The 15,685-nt window shown below is 41.9% G+C and overlaps 1 protein-coding gene across 1 annotated transcript in view; it reads left to right on the forward strand.

The window, feature by feature from the left end:
* The first annotated feature begins 4,193 nt into the window (after nucleotides 1–4,193).
* Nucleotides 4,194–15,685, forward strand: part of BGN (biglycan) — a 56,337-nt gene continuing 44,845 nt past the window's right edge. The window contains exon 1 of the mRNA XM_034434199.3: nucleotides 4,194–4,777. The gene's annotated coding sequence lies outside the window, so the exon portion shown is untranslated. The remainder of the gene's footprint in view (nucleotides 4,778–15,685) is intronic.

A 15,685-nucleotide genomic window follows, 5' to 3' on the forward strand; every position in this document is an offset into this window, starting at 1 on the left:
CAGCCCTCATAAATATCAGTCAGTTGCCAAGCATCTGACGTTCTGAAATGTGAAAAACGGTCATAAGTCACTTTTTTTCCAGAGCTGTTGTAACTTTGAACAGTCACTAAATGAACTGTTGTAAGTTGAGGACTATCTGTAAATGCATCTTTTTCTCAAGTTCACTGCAAGCAAACTATCTCCAGAAGAACTACATTGTCAAGGCATAGAAGCTACAGGACCAGGATAGAAAGGTCTAAAGTCTAAGAAAACCTCTTTAGGGAGAGTCCAATCTGAGTCAGACATAAAGATAACCATACAATATGCCAACCTGAAAATGTATTTAACCATGTATTGTATTATGTATTGTAACTACGGGTATGTATAGTGTTATGGATGGTTCTTTCACTACAGTTAGCACTTTATCCTGTTAGCTATACTCCAAAAAGACATTAGAGTTTGTAACATAAGAAGAGGGATGTGGTGGCTCAGTGGCTAAGACGCTGAGCTTGTCGGCCATTCAGGGGTTCAAATCCCTAGCGCCACGTAACTGAGTGAGCTCCTGTTACTTGTCCCAGCTTCTGCCAACTAGCAGTTCGAAAGCACGTAAAAAATGCGAGTAGAAAAATAGGGACCACCTTTGGTGGGAAGGTAACAGGGTTCTGTGTGCCTTTGGCGTTTAGTCATGCCGGCCACATGACCACGGAGACGTCTTCAGACAGCGCTGGCTCTTTGGCTTTGAAATGGAGATGAGCATCGCCTCCTAGAGTCAGGAATGACTAGCACATATCTGCGAGGGGAACCTTTATCTTTACCTTAACATAAGAACAAATCTTGTGTAAACAGTCTAGGTTTGGGGGGGGGTCCAGACAACTTTATTAACTGTATTCATCAGTTTGCTGAGAAACTGATGTCCAACATACCTAAAAAACATAAAATTAAAGAAGGATGATCTAAACCAGGGGTGTCAAATTCACGTCGTCACGGTGGTGTCACATGATGTATTGGGACTTTTTCCCTCTTGGCTAAACCAGGTGTGGGTGTGGCCAGCGCATGACGCATCTGGCCCATGGGCCGGGAGTTTGACAGCCCTGATCTAAACAGAGATTAGGTTTTGAGACTTATAATATACAGTGCAAACATTTTATATTCCAAATGTTCAAGTATTGTGAACAAAATTCTTCCCTGGGATCTTCTATCTCCAACTCACAATTCTGATGGGCACTTTCCAACAGCTGTGCATGTCCTTTTGAGGTGCCCCAATTCCTACTTTTGTTTCCCCCAGTGTGCCTTTCGGATCGAGGTCATCTACAAACCCAGCTTATTGGGAAAATTGGTTCGATTCGACTGTCAAAGGAAGTTATATACACTGGATAAATTATGCTCCAGTAGTTGGGAACACATTTAAATAAGGTTATCAGATCTGAGCTACAACAATGAGGACAACCATTAGATGGCAGCATGGAACTAAGAGTTTTGTGTATTCTTTGGGTGCCCCCTTTTGATCATGGGATTTTTGCAGCCCAGTTCTGGGAAACCTCATTGAGGCACTCAGAGTTTATGATCGGTACGCATGGATGTGCAAATGTGGGCTTGTATGTTCTCAGTCAGTGCCAGCTGTTTTGATGCTGAGGTGGCTTGCTCACAAGAAGAAGAATGATAATAAATTAAGTGACTGTGTTTGGCAGGCAGGATTTTGGCATCCACAACCCTTTGTTTTGCAATGTTATCAATTCATCTTTGCAAAAATCTAGCCAACCAGCTGCTCCAATTCATCTTTAAGGGACAAAATTTTTATAATATTCTCTCAGGGCTAATGTTGCCTATAGGCAAAACGATGTACATGCCAATCGATATTGGTTTGCTTAGTTCTGATCTAGTATGTTGGCTGAACTCCGACATTGTGGTACATAAAAGATGGTTTATAGCTTAAGGTGTTCTATGAAGCCAGCCAATTATGGTTTATCCAAGAAAGCATGGGTAAACAAGCCATTGCTCGATGTAATATGTAAACCCTGTCATACTTCTTTTCCCATATTGCCTGGGGTAAAATGCAGCATCCTTTGCACAAATAGAATGACTGACTGCTTGCTCTCCTTTAACAGCATTCAAATTATATCAGCATAGGGGATTTGTAGTAGTGAGAAGTGAAGCTGCTTCTCCTGTTTATTGTGTTGGGTGGAAATGAGCTGAAATCAGTATTTCTGGAAGATACCAGGCTAGGAAAGGATAGTAAAGAATAAAACGAGCCTGAACGTTTTACTTATTTACTTATTTGCCCAATGTCAACTTTCTACTATCAATCAGTCATGCCGTAGTCATCACCCAAATGAACTATTGCAATGTGCTCTACAGGGAGCTGCCTTACAAGAGTATCCAGAAGCTTCGGTTGGTACAAAATGCAGTGGTATAGGCAGTTATTGTGTGCTCCAAGATCTGTACACAATACACCTCTACTATGCAAGCTGCATTGGTGGTCAGTTTGCTTCTGGGTTCAATTCAAAATGCCTTTAAAGCCTTACATGCAGTGGTGGGTTCCTACTGGTTCGCCCCAGTTCAGGCAAACCGGTAGCGGTATCTGCGGGAGGCTCCGCTCACCCTCCCGGACATCATCACGGATGCTCTGTGCATGCACAGAAGCACTGTGCACGAGTGAAGTGAGCACACACGCACGTACACGCATGCTCACAGTTCTGAACCAATAGCAAAGGTAAGTGAAACCCACTACTGCTTACATGGCATGTGACTGGGATATTTGAGGGACTGCCTCTCCCCATACATCAGGTTTGGCAGGGAAGGCATGTTGTGGGTCCCATTGGCTAGGGAATGTTATTGTATGGAACCTAGGAGGAAACCTTTTCTGCTTAGCCTCCTCCCTGTGGAACATCATTCAACTCAGAACTACTACTCAGGGTCACCTGGAACCATGAGATGGGCAGCAAATAAATTTAATAGCAATAAATAATAATCATTCCCCCCAAAATAAGGTTGAACCCAAGCCTATTGGCCATCAGGGAGACCCTTAAAATATGGCTTTGTCAGCCAGCTTGGGAATCCCATAGTAAAGTGGAACCTGTTAGATGGTTATATGGATTAATGGAATACACTCTCTATATGTTTTCCTTGCACCTTGTTTTTATTTGTTTTTATCATGTTTTAATTTTGTTTTAATTCCAATTGGTTGTTTTCAGAATTTTGTGTGTTTTTTATTGTTACTGTGTACACCTCCCAGAATCACTATGTGAGCTGAGAGACTATACAAATGTGATTAAATACTTTATTGTTGAATCTTGTCATTTCGCTCACCCATAAGATACAATCCAGCAAGAATTGCTGCTAGTAAATCTCACTGAAACCAACCAGTGTATACAAGAGCACAAGTGGTACAACATATCTTTAGGCTAAAGATGGAGCAGGAAAATGGAAAAAGCATTCGATTCATGATCTAACCACTTGCAATGATCCTTTCACACAGCCACTTCCTACCAAATTGGAAGGGAAACTATAAAATGGCTGATTTCCGTAACAACTGTGTACATCCAGGTGTGGCAATCTGTTTCCATCCTCTGCTTGTTTCTGACAAAAAGGTTGCCCATTGGTGGGATTAGAAACAACAACAATAAATCATTTTTCCAAGCTGGCACCTTCCCAACTCCCATAATTCTCAGAGGATTTAACTATAGATTTTGGGATTTGTAGTCCACAATAAATAGAATTGTAGAGAGCTAGATAAACGGATGCATAATTCAGCAGAGTTCTTATGTTTCTGTCTGCCTCCCGGGGAGAGGGGGAAAAAGGGCCCTCTGGATATTGTTAATTACTATTCCTCTCATCCATGTCCAACAGCCATTAGTTACTCTGGGCTGCTAGAAGCTGCACTCCAATGAATTACTATGCCTCAGCCTAAGCCTCTCCATCTTTATTCTATATAAAGAATGCGCTATAATCAACAATTCATCTCTTTCCCCTCACCCCCCTCATACTATATTTCTTATTTCTCATTCTTTCATATCCCGGGACTTCCCCTCACCCCCTTTATAGTTTATCTTCTTCCACTTATTGTTTCTTCAAAGCACAGAACCATTTCTTTACCAACAAGATGGCTTCCTTTCTTCTATGTTTATCACAAGCCAGGCTCTCCCAGTCAGGGAAGACAAATATTTTGCATGGCCTTAAACCAACACAAAAGCCATCCTTTCTGGCGCCACTAAGTCAGAGAGGGTTTTTTTTGTTGTTGTTGTGTTGTCCCCCTCCCCCCTCCACCAACTTTTTTTGGGACCAGTTTTGTCTTCTTGCTGTCCTCTCAACCCACTAACTCTTGTGACGACTTTGAAAAGAACAGGCAAAAAAAGTATGTCATTTTGGAGTGGAGGAGAGAAGTGGCTGAAAACTTCCATCCTTGAGGTTGAGCGGTTTTTTCTCTCTCTTTTAATTTTTTTCCCATTTTTGGCAGGTGGTTGATGGAAACCACATGATGGTTCAGCCCCTGAAGTCATTTGTGTGTCTGTGTGTGCGAGCGTGTGTGTGAGCTCTGTACCTCATTGAAACCAGCTTGCCTACAAGGAAGTCAACCCCTCTCAATCCCCTCTAGTACAGTACAGCCTCCTCCAGTCCTGCGAAGGGCTTGACACACTCAGCTCCAGTCTGCTGGCAAAAGGGGGGAAAAAAACCATACAAAAAACAAGCGGAGGAACAGAAAAAAGACGGACTTTAACAAGGCGGCCAAGGAGAAGTTGCTTGGGTGGAGAAGAAGGATCTGCTTCAGGTGTGATTTCGAGGACCAAACTCTGATCTGAAGGTACTTTTTTCTTTTTCCCTTTTTCTTCTCTCAACTCATTTTCCAAAGTTTGGTGGGTTTTTTTTTTTTTTTTGTTCTCTCTCTTGGAGAGTCTTTGGGGCAAATGGATTAAATGCAGTGGACCACACAGGAATTTCAGCCACGGAACCAGCAGAAACTGGGAATTTGGATTTTTAGATCCCTTGCTCTCACCCTCAACTTAAGCCACAGTGTTCTTTTACTCTAACCCCATTAGAACTTCCTCCTTCCTAATTTTTTTTAAAAAAATCCGCTCTGTTCCATTTACTGTCCTATCACTCTGTCTCCCCACCCCCTGCTCTAACTATTAGAGATCACTTCTCTTACGCTCTCAGGAATAAATTGTAAGAGTCCTGCATATCTACTTCTCACCCACCCTTTCTCCAGCTGCATACATTTTGTGTGTTCATAAGGGGTGGAATTGTTCTCTCCAGTTGTCATTCCCTACATTTTGCTCCCCCTCCCTGTAAACTGAAGAGAATCCTACTGTTAACAGCTTGCTCTTAAGCTCCCTTATTCTCAGGTTTCCTTTCATCTACTTGGCAGCTGCCTAACCTTATAAGACTTATTAGATTGTTTCATTCTTGTTCCCTGGAAAAGCTTTTAAGGAACCCCTGCGTTGTAACTGGAAAGGAACTACGATAGGTGTGTAACACAAGGAACCTAGGCTGATCTCAGCAGCTGGCCACACTTTATTCAGGCTGCCTTGTGGTGCATCCCCAACTTTTTTGAAGGATGGCTCAAACCCTACTAAGAAGGGAATTTGGGACCGTCATCTCAAACACTGTGTTTAGTCTGCACTTACGTGTGGCTAAGTAGGAGACAGAACAGCTCTGAAGCCCCAGGATCTAGTTCACTGGGGAGTTCAGCCTTGAGGAAGTGAGGAGAAATGGCACTTATTGTGGGATGGAAGTTGTGTATGTTCATTTATATTTTTGCCTTAGTTCCCAACATTTGTGGCAGTGGAGATCCCTGAATATGGATCTTTCTAATTTCTAGGTATAGATTTTCTGCAACAGAGTAAATGTAGGAACTGACTGGGGTGGATCCTCAACGATTCCCATAATTAACCAAGCTGGAAGTATGGAATTATAGCTGGAGCTATATTTGTGCTTATCTAGCTAATATATCAAAGGTCTCCGTGCCCAAACTCCTTGTATCCAAAGAGAGAGATGAACTGAATGTACCAGATTTTTTCTAAAGCAGGGCTTCCCAAAGGATTTGGTTTTGAAAGCACCTCTCTTTTATTCGTTTCGCTTTCGTGTCTTTCCCTTTCGTGTTTTTCCATCTCAGGGGTAGATGCAATCTCCCGTTCTCAGCCTCTGCAAACTAGTAAGTTAAAATTAAAACAAAGGGTGAATTTGGGGGGAAATGCAGCTCCAAAGGGCCTTTCTGAGTTCCCATGAAAAGAGAGCCTCAGACATGCTCATTGACTCTAGCGCCCTCTAGCTCCACTTGCAACTATGCAAGGTTGGGCATCAGAGGAGCGCCTTTTGGTCCAGGTTTGATCATATCCCAGGAGCAGCTAGAGGACTCTGCAAAACTCGCCAGAAGGGCAGAAACTGCCTTTCCCTGATGTTTTTCTTCAGTCTCTCATATTCAGAGTTTTTACTGCCTCTGGTCATGGTGATTTTAACTAGCTTCCAAGTCACTGCCTTCCCCGTCTAAGCCCCTTGTGGAGTCATTTAGCCTCCCATTCCATCTTGCGGGAACAGCTTCCCTAAACGAAACACGGGGTTGCAAACTATAAAAGAGCACTTTTATTTGTCTGTCTTTCTGTTTTATTGCTGTGCTTTGATTCGGCACTCTTTTGGATTTTATCTTCCCTAGCCAATCAGCACCAGATTTTTCTAGTAGTTGAAGAGCGTAGAGACAGATATTTATTGTTAAATTTATTTGCCGCCTATCTTGCCAAGGGGTTAACACTGAGACTCCCATCTTTTGCTAAGGGTATACAGAGAAACCCTGTATTCTCCTCTGTAGTTTCTCAATTTAGCATAGCATTTTTTTAAAAAAAATTCTTTCTTAAATCCAAGCTGTCTTAGATTTGTCCAGTGTGAGTCGAAACATGAGCACAGCAGGCTGGAAGGGTTTTTCATTCATAGCCAGCATAAATGTTTGCAAACCGGGACTGCAAAGCCAGCAGTGTCTCCAGGAGCTTCCTATTCCCACCCTTGGAAGCAATTATACAAGGAGGCCCCCAGGGGGAATAGGAAACCCACAATGTCTGCCAATTTAAGCAAAGCCGCCTCAATCCTTTTAGCGGATCAAGCACTAAGGAGGTGGGGAAGATGGTTATAGATGTTAGAAAGAGAGAACGAGAGGGAGAAAATTAAGACAGACTGAGCTGATCTAAGGTTAACACAGGAGAGGCATCCAGCTAAAATGGGAGATAGGGAAGAGTTGGTGGCTTTCACAGAGAAGGCAAGAGGGGAGTGGCAGAAGTGCTTAGGCCAACAGATGTGATAAGCAGCTCCTGACTGCTGCCTCCATCTTTGGGAGAGCAGATCCAGCTGGCTTGTGGAGGAAAGGCTGCTTGGGAGAAAAACTATATGCCTGCTTGCCAAGTCTGCATCCTTGTGCCAACTCTGCCTTTCTTGGCCATGCAATTTCCTTGGCAGCCCACTGCTTGCTGAGCTGGCAGGCATGACCCACTGCCTGCCATTAGAATCCTCAAGCTGGCTCCACACAGCCGCAGATATCAAAGCCACACGGGCTCCTCTGACCCACAGCATGTGGCATTCCCCATTCCCACCCCTACAGGCTTCTTATTTTTAATTGGATTGTTCCAGAGCTGTGTTGGTCAGTCAATCCTGCACTTGGTTTTTCCAGTCACCATCTTTTCCCCTTCTCCCATGATTGTACCAAAGGCCACATTGTCATGACTGGAATCAGGATACCTGGATGGATTCCAGCATCCACCGCTCGAAGCTGGCAGCCATAGTCCTGAATGGACTATGGAATTCACGTCCTGACACTTGAATTCTGTCCCCATTTTTCCTGGATCCTTACGTCATAGGGGAGAAATCAATTTGTCAGGCATTGTGTACATAATATCTCAGTCCTATGTTTTTTCCCATTCTTCTAGGGCTTTTTTTAGGCATACAATATCTCTATGGCATTGTGTTTTGTTTGGACTCCTTTAAAACATCCCTGCAATCTGGCAAAATAGCCTTACAGGTTCAGAGGATTTGTTTTCGTGGGAGTAAATATGAGAGGCAGGAGTGCTGCGCAGGCCATCTTGTTTTCCTGACCTCGTAGGAAAGTGGGTTATAAAGCAAACGGAGAAATGAGTAAGTAAAATGTTTCTGCGGTGCAATGGCTAAGAATGACATTAAGCCAATGTCACCAATGGTTAAGGTGACATTGGAACCAAAGTGTCCCAGCTTTGAGGCTTTAAGTTGCAATTAATTTGGAATTAAAATTTGCCTTTCTCCCCAAGTGACTTTCAGCCTCATCCAAGCATTATGACTTGAAGTACAACAGTAACAAAGGCAGGCTTGATTAATAGCACAGGGATGATGGCTACCACTATAAGATATCACAAATCACTAGGGAGGAAAAGGCCAGGGACATTCAATCTACAAATTGAGTGCTTTAATTATACACTCTCCCTTGCGGTAGGTTGACACTGTTGATCTAGACTTGTCAACTCAAAGAAAGCCCTGTTAAATATAAGTATAGGTAAGTATGCCTAGAATTTCAGATTGAATATCCTACAGAACAAGAAAATATATTGAGTATATACTGTAACTAGTATTTGTTCAGAAGGGAGGAAATCATTAAAAAAGCAAGAAATGCAGCAATAGTGACTAATTTCTTTATCCAATATGAAAGTAGTCTAATTATGCACATCATTCTCATGATATGTCAAAATTTCAAGCTGATTTATTTATCACACATATATATTTCACCTTTCCTCCAAGAGCTTGTGGGGAGGCGTTATTCCTTCTGTCTTTATAACAATCTGTGAGTTTCTTAGGCTTAGGGATGGATTCGAACATGCACACAATTCACATGAAACATTGGATAAGCATCATTTCTTGACGAGCAATACAACCAATTATGGACTAACGACACATCCTAACAAGGAGTAATCCAAGTAACAAGTAAACAACTCAAGGAATATTGTCAGGTGTAAGATATTTTTTTTTCATTCAAAAAGCAAAAGAAATACAGTTTGAAAACACAGGAATTTTCTGATTATTAGTCTATTTGGCCTATCATTATTTATCATAATTCCTACAGTTACTACAAGGCCTCCTATTTGAACATTTTTAATTGGAGATACCAGAAATTGGAAATAAAATGCCTCACCATTAAGCTACCACCTGTTCCTGCGTACACCCACCCATCCACCCACCACAAAATTGTCTCCTGAAACTCAGATATATGCTTCCATATTCTTCTTCTATAGCGTCACCTGGAAATGGTTCCCCTAGAGGGGAGTCATGAAATTCTTTGTCCCAATTGTACTTAACCATGATGCAAACATAATAAGAATTGCAAATACTGGTAATACCTAATCAAGATGAAAAGTATCTTGTTTTTGTTACATCTCCACGACCTCGCCCTCATTTTGTTCCCAACCTTTAATATAAGATTGTATTGCGACATCCTGAGCTGTACCTACCTGGGTTAGCACATCCGCCCTCCCCTTTATATATACAGGTAGTCCTTGACTTACAACAGTTCATTTAGTGATGGTTCAAAGTTACAACGGCATGAAAAAGGTGAGTTATGACCATTTCCCACACTTACGACTGTTGTGGCATCCTCATTGTCAACCTGAACAAAATTCAAACTCTTGGTAACTGACTCATATTTATGACGGTTGAAGTGTCCCGGGCTCATGTGATCCCCTTTTGCAATGTTCTGACAAGCAAAATCAATGGGGAAACCAGATGTTGGACTCAATTGCGGCCGTAAGTCGAGGACTACCTGTATTCTGACACTATCTTAAGGGCAGCTTCAAGATCAGTGGTGGGTTTCAAATTTTTTTACTACCAGTTCTGTAGGCGTGGCTTGGTGGGTGTGGCTTGGTGGGCGTGGCAGGGGAAGGATACTATAAAATCTCCATTCCCACCCCACTCCAGGGGAAGGTTACTGCAAAATCCCCATTTCCTCCCGATCAGCTGGGACTTGGGAGGCAGAGAATAGATGGGGGCGGGACCAGTCAGAATTTTTACTACCAGTTCTCCGAACTACTCAAAATTTCTGCTACCAGTTCTCCAGAACTGGTCAGAACCTGCTGAAACCCACCTCTGTTCAAGATGTATAACATGTAGGAGGCTTTCTCAGTCATGCCTTGGAGGGAGGGAACTCAGGGGACTGCAGTGATTCTGAAATAGGTGCAGCAGAGGCAGGATGGGGATCAGCAGTGGGAATACTAAATGTGATGCTGGTATAATTTTTTGCCTCTAATATGGATGCAGAATGTTGCAGCATAGCAGCAAAGAAAGGTCCAAAGGAAGCCTCATGCAGGAGATGCAAAAGAACAAAAGAGCTCTGCATTTATTTTTTAATAGTTCCTTTCATCCAACCGGAGCAATTTAGCCTCCCTTTTCAACATGCCCCCCCCCCCCCACACACACACACATTACTGAAATCTGGAATATTCCGGCGTCTTAGCCAGCTGGTTGCTGGCACGCTTATGTTGCCATTGTCTTCCAACTGGCACTATTGTTAAAAATAAAGTTCAGACCCTAAATGAGCATTTTGTATGGACAAGAAGCCAAATGATTTGAAAGGCAAGCTCCAATTTTGATACTTTATGTTGGAAATGGGTGAAGAGGTCTGCTGAGCTGCAGTGCATATGAGAGTAGGAACCAAAGCTCTTCTCCTCTGTTCATGAAAAGCAGAATTTGGCTCTGGCATGGTGGCAGCCACAGGGGGAAATGCCTGTAATTGACAGCTTCATGTAGAGCACTGCATGATGTTTGGGGAAAGCTGCAAGATCAGAGCCAAGATGTGAACATGTTCAAGGCTGGTTCAAGATCATTGGTTGCAGGAAATCCACCCCTACACGCTCTAATTAACAATCATGGAGAGCACATTCCACTCCAGAAAGGCTGCTGAGAAAGTGTCATTGAAATAAATAACAATTGCAAAATAGCTCTGCAATGGGGCACCAAGAGTGCAAGGGAGAACTTCCAATTAGTTCAGGAGTCTGTGCGTTGGCTAAGGTTGAATTAAAAGTCACTCAGTACAGGGGTTCTCCACTTTGCATAATCTTCCTTTCCTATCCAGAATGGACCAATGTTTCCTCCTGGTCTCAAATCTGCTAAAGAGAAAAAATGGAATAGCTAGTCCCTAGTCATTGGCTTTTGATGGGTAATACTCAAAGTCTTCCATTACAATTCTCCTGAAGGAGCTTCCAGATACAAACAGTCTTCATGTAATGACTGCCTTGTTTAATGACTATTCAAAGTTATAATGGCACTGAAAAAGTAACTTCATGACTGGTCATTTCACTTACATTGCACAATCAGGTGTTTGAGATTTGGGTCTTTGCAACCAGCAAACATTTATGACCCATGCAGCGTCTTGTGAATACATGACTGCTATTTGCATGCTTCCTAGCCAGCTTCTGACAAGCAGAGTTGGTGAAGAAATCGGCAACAAAATCGCAAGCCGCAGTCACATGATGTCTTGTTCAACAACTGGGTTGCTTAGCAATGGAGTTGTTTGTCCAAATTGTGGTAGTTAAGCAAGGACTGCTTGTGTGAACATTTCTATACCTTACCAGTCAAAAATATGATGTGCCTAATCCACGTTTCCATCCATAGAAGATCATTTTTTTTTGTCAGAATTAAAAAGGCCAACAAAGGAGTGGGAAAACACAGGCGTATTCCAAAGGGAGAGGATAAAATTTATGCACACATCTGTGTATGCACACGCTCACTGGAGAGTAGTATTCCAAGAAATAGGGCAAACACACAATAAAACCCTTGTTTGGAAAGCTCCTTCGTTTACATTTCTTTATATCGCATTCCTTATAACATTCCTCCCTATTACTGTCAAAGTGTGTTAAAAGTTAAACAAACAAAGAAAAGAGAATTTGGTATTGCCAGTTCTCAAGGCTGATGTGAAAGTTCAAATCTTATTAGTTCTTGCTTTGACATTCACAGCATGGGGCTGGTCGCTGGAATAGCTCTGTTTTCCCTTTCTAGGCCCTTTCTCCTGAGATTCCCTGCCCCCCCCCCAGTTGGAGTAAAATCATGCCATCTTAACATTGGCTGTTTGCATCACCAATTCCTATCCTACATCTGCAGCAATTCCAGATGCATGCACACTCTTTCCAGACCCTAAGGCTTTGCAAGTCACCAGCATGCAAGCAAGCACCAACCAGAGGGCTGCAGCCTGAATAGGGTGGGCCCGATATTCTTGAACTGCAAGACAATGCTTTGGGTTTCCCAGGTTGTCTGCTCCTCTTCTGACATCCTATCTGGGCATTGCATACATTATGATATGAAATGAAGAAACTTACAGGAAATCAAGCATAAAAATGTATCTACAATTTTTTTTTTCCTGTACTACGGTATTATTTTTTATTGAAGAGATTCTTTACAGAGTAAAAATAATATCAACTTAAAGAACGAAAAACTAAACTGATAAGTAAATAAGTAAGAAATAAAAGAGTAAAGGTAGAAAAGAAAGAAGAAAAAAGAGATACAAAAAAGCAGCTTCTGATCTTTACAGCAGTTACAGTAAATGCATTTATATTTTATCCTCTCTATAGTTATATTGTGGCTTTGTTTTTTCCTTATTCTACCCTAGCTATTTCTCAAACCCATAAATCACAAATTAGTTTTTTTTATAGTTTTAGCAAAAAGTACATAAATGGTTTCCAGTCAGAAAATGTGTCTATAATTTTTTTTTATTAACTGAGCAGATTATAATTTGGATAGGTAGGGAATGGAAAAACAGAACAGTAAATTCAGAGGGCTAATGACCAGATGGAAGAAAGTTATCTGTACCGTCTAATGCACCTCTGGTCATGCCTATATCTTGGTAACTTTGCCTTTGTGATCATGGGTGGTGAAGGGCTATAAATTCTATATACCTAGCCCGGGTATTGGCAACCCACAGCTCCAGAGCCGCATGTGGCTCTTTGACCCCCTCCTGCAGCTCCCTGCTGACCTGGTCACGTGACCTGCTCTCTGCCCCGAGACACTGGCCGAACCCGGCTGTGGCCAACACCAATCTCGCTAACATGAGGGCTGGTGGGGTGGGAATGGGATCTAGGAGGAGGGTACGACAGAAAGGGGGACAGGCCTGCAGCTGAGGAGCGAGCACAAGCCGTGGTGGCAGCTTCCCCAAAGATAACCCTCCTCCTTCTCCTCACGCGGCCCCCTGGCTGGTAGTTGCAGGGCTGGGAGGGCGCACAACCCTAACCCTCCTCCCGGATCTACGCACCTTCCGCCGCATTCTCAAGACCTTTTTATTTCACCAGGCTGGTCTGGCCTAACCTCTCCCATTCTCTTTTTAATGTAAATTTTAATTTGTTCTTAACCTGAGGTTTTAAATTTGTCTTGGGCTAAATTGATTTAATTCGATTTTACTTCTACTCTTAAATTTTTGTATTCTATGTGTTTTATCTAAGGTGACCAGACGTCCCGCTTTTGGCGGGACAGTCCCGCTTTTGAGCAATTTGTCCCGCGTCCCGCGGCGTTTCAAAAAAGTCCCGATTTTTCTTGAGCCCCAGCTGATGGCTAGAAGAAAAAAAAACTGTTTAAACTCTTGCCCGGGGCTTCAAAGGGCCGCCCTACAGGCAATCAGTGTAAAGCAGTTTTTTTTCCCCCTACCTAAGCTTCAGAAACGAAACCGAAACCAGGGTCTTTGGTGCAGGGTGACAAAATGAGGCAGAGAGAGATTTATTTTTATTTTTATTTTTCCTCTCCAAAAAAGGTAGGTGAAAAACTGCAAACAATGGGAAATTTAGGAGGAGAGTTCAAGATTTTAAAACACAAAGGAAAAAAAGCTGTATTTAACTAGGGAATTGTAATAATTGAGATACTATTAATTGTATATTGTGTTGAAAGCAGAAATGGTTAAGTTGTGGTTTGGAGGAATATATGGGAGAAATTATTTGGTTTATTATTATTGGTAAATATAATTAATTGATTTGTAAGAAATTGGATTGCATGGAAATAATTGGAATATTCATGTTCATATTGATTAATATACAAAAAAGATAGTTTTATAACTAATTGATTTATATTAAAATGTTGAATTTGTATTAAACAACTGTATTACATAATTACATAATTAACCAATGTGAGGATGGATATAAAAATAGATGACAATGGGAAGGGGTATAATATAGAATAGAAGGGAAAAATTGAATTTGATTAAGATTAGAGATGAGGATGAAGGGTAATATTGGTTTTTTTAAAAAATAGATGAGGAATAAATATGGCAAAAAGAAAATATAGAAATTGTAAATTTAATTGAAATGACTAAACGCTGTTTAAATTTGTGAACCAGCCAAATATTCTGTTCAAAGAAAATACATTGTATGTTTGTATGTGTGTTTCTAATTATTGCTATTTATTCATATTTGTTCTCTTTTATTCTTTAAAGTTTAACAATTCATTCTTTATCTTAATATCTTTATATTTGCTTGGGGTTGGCTTTCTTCCCTTTCATCTTTTTTATTGTACAGCAATCTTTCTCCTCAAACCTACCACCTCTCTCTTTTCTTTCCTTCTTACTTTCTCTTCCCCCCACCCTCTTTTTCTCCTCCCTACTTCCTCTTTCTTTCTCCTTCTCCTCCTCTCTTCCTCCCTCTCTTACCCTCACTCCTACTCTAATTTCCATTCCTTCATCCCTCTCTATTGCTGTAATCCTTTAATGCATATGGACTACTCAGAGGGCTGAAAAAGTTATTTTTGACTGGTCCTCACACTTTTGACCAGTCCTCGAACTTACGACTGTCCTCACATTTTACATTTTTGCCCTATCTTGTCACCATGTTGAAGAGAAGCAGTTGTGAAATGAGTGACATGGTTGTTAAGAATGCTGCACGGGCATAAATGTGAGGATGGTCATAAGTGTGAGGACCAGTCAAAAGTGCGAGGACCTGTCAGAAATGACTTTTTTCAGCTCTCTGGTTAGTCCTTTTGTGCATATGGACTACTCAGAGGGCTGAAAAAGTTATTTTTGACTGGTCCTCACACTTTTGACCAGTCCTCGAACTTACGACTGTCCTCACATTTTACATTTTTGCCCTATCTTGTCACCTTGTTGAAGAGAAGCAGTTGTGAAATGAGTGACATGGTTGTTAAGAATGCTGCACGGGCATAAATGTGAGGATGGTCATAAGTGTGAGGACCAGTCAAAAGTGTGAGGACCTGTCAGAAATGACTTTTCAGCCCTCTGAGTAGTCCCTATACACATAGCCATGGCCACCCGGTCACATGACCAGGTAGCCACGCCCACCCAGTCACATGGCCTCCAAGCCACGCCCACACAATAAGCCACGCCCACAATGGTGTCCTTCTTACCAATGTTAAAATCTGTTCACCTTACCCTATAGACATAGCCATGGCCACCCGGTCACATGACCAGCTAGCCACGCCCACCCAGTCACATGACCAGCTAGCCACGCCCACAAAATAAGCCACGCCCACAATGTCCCTCTTTACCAATGTTAAAATCTGGTCACCTTAGTTTTATCCTGTGCCTGTTCACCGCCCTGAGTCCTTTGGGAGTAGGCAGTATACAAATTAAATGAAATGAAAAATTTCTCTTTCGAAAAATGCTTCTTGGGGTGACAATCATGAAGGAACTTTAGGAGTCAATGTCTATGGAGATTCTCAGTCATCCAGGTCATGGTTGTCCCAAAGGTGCCTTTTCAAATCAATCTTGCTTTACATCTATTCCAAA

Source organism: Pantherophis guttatus, chromosome 2 (genome assembly GCF_059756535.1).
Source record: "Pantherophis guttatus breed Tessera chromosome 2, ASM5975653v1, whole genome shotgun sequence".
Classification (NCBI taxonomy): domain Eukaryota; kingdom Metazoa; phylum Chordata; class Lepidosauria; order Squamata; family Colubridae; genus Pantherophis; species Pantherophis guttatus.